Source organism: Capricornis sumatraensis, chromosome 2 (genome assembly GCF_032405125.1).
Source record: "Capricornis sumatraensis isolate serow.1 chromosome 2, serow.2, whole genome shotgun sequence".
Classification (NCBI taxonomy): domain Eukaryota; kingdom Metazoa; phylum Chordata; class Mammalia; order Artiodactyla; family Bovidae; genus Capricornis; species Capricornis sumatraensis.
Genome location: NC_091070.1, coordinates 182897372 through 182899341, shown reverse-complemented (window position 1 = coordinate 182899341; position 1970 = coordinate 182897372).

The following is a 1970-nucleotide window of genomic DNA, read 5'->3' as shown; positions in this document are numbered from 1 at the left end:
AAAAGAGATATGTTAGAAATTCATTGCAACAATACAGGTAAAAGAGGTGGAATGTGGCAAGAAATTATCAGATTTAGAATGTATTTTGAAGAAATATACTTGTATCCTTAAGCACCACAGTGAATTTTTCATTTATTACACACTATCTTATATTCTTCAATATATTTTTATTTTCCGTCTTATCTCCTTAGACTGTGGCATTTGTAAGTTATTGATAGAATTTTATATAGCATTATTAATTTATTTAGTAAACATTATGAGGATGTTTATCCCAGGTGCTATAGCAGTTTTTAAAAATATTTGTTTTATAAGTTGTTTTTTTCATTGCCACATTTATTTTTTATACACACATGATTTACTTTGCTTATTTTCTATATCTAGAATTTTCCTTTTGAGAAGCTTTCTCCCTCTCTCTCTGTCTCTCCCATTTTATATCTGTTCTCTTGGTTCTTTTCATTCCTTTTTCAAACATTCCTTATTTTACATAGTCATTTTTAGGTCGATCAGAATTACAAAGTACTTTTCATAAAATATGTAATTTAATAACAATCTTGTAAAATAGCTCATGCAGATATTATTTTTGCCTTTTTACAGATGAGCCAAGTGAGGCTCACAGAGGTTAAATGATTCACCCAAGGTCAAAATGAGCTGGGGAGAGAGAAACTGAGACAAGAGTCAAGTCTCCTGATTCCCAAATCAATACCTTACTACCACACTACCCCTCTGAGCTCACCTGCAGTCTCCTAGACAGCGGGTGCTCATGCACAGGAGATAATCGATAACACTGTGATGTGAACATAATAGTGCTCTCTCCCTGCGTTCAGTGTGTCTACTTACATGGCTCATGGATTTCTCACTATGCCAAAATGTACCTTAGACTTAGCCTAGGTAGATTTTACCAAAAAACAAAAGTTATTCATAAAAGACTGGGTCTCAATTCTTTGCACATGGAAAGGTTAGTCATGGCTCAATTCAAGAAACATTTTATTGGGTACCCACCATCGACCAAAATATTTCCTGGAAGAAAGAATAATCATATTACATAAACATAAGTCCTTATAACAATCTACTCGGAGAAATGAGAGAAAAATATAAAAGTATAAGGCCATAAAATAACATGTAATAAATGAAGCAATCTGACACCGTGAAGAATATAATCTGCATTAGCCTTTTCAAGGTTCTGAAGGTGGAAGGGTGAACAAGACAGGATGGTTCCTGCCCTCATGAAGCTTTTACTCTAGCCTCCTCTCTGTTATTCCTGCTTTAAGAGCTTTGAAAACTTCCTAAGGTTCTTCATAATTAATAATTGCTAACGCTTATTGGATGCTTACAGAAATTAATTTATTTGATCCTCTCAACAGCCCTATGAAGTAGATAGCATTATTATCAACTCCATTTTCCAGATTAAAAAAAAAGAAGCAGATGACACAGTCAATAAGTGGCAGAATTAGCTTTGAATCCAGGCAGTCTGGCTGCTGAGGAGACTTCTCCTGGTACAGTGGTTAAGAATTCGTCTTGAAATACAGAGGACACAGGTTCGATCCCTGGTTGGGAAACTAAGATGCCATGTGTGGAAGAGCAACTAAGCCCATGCACTGCAACTTGTGGTTCCACGTGCTCTGGAGCCCATGGTCCACAACTAGAGATCCCATACACCACAGTGAAAGGTCCTGGGTGACCGTGAAGACTCCATGTGCCGCAACTAAGACCTGACACAGCAGCCAAATAAATAAACACACACATTAAAAAATATACACGCTTAGCCCCTGTGCAGGAAGAGATTCAGGTTTTGCGGGCATGAAGCTTATACAATTCTAGGGACTTCCTTTGAGACAGAAAAAAAAAAAAAAAAAGGAGAGAATACAACACTGCAAGTCCCAAATTAGGTAGAGGGTCTTGGAAGGGGCCAATGCAAAACTAGAGCTTTATTAGTTTCACAATAAACCTGCTGGTTTAAAACAGCATAAATT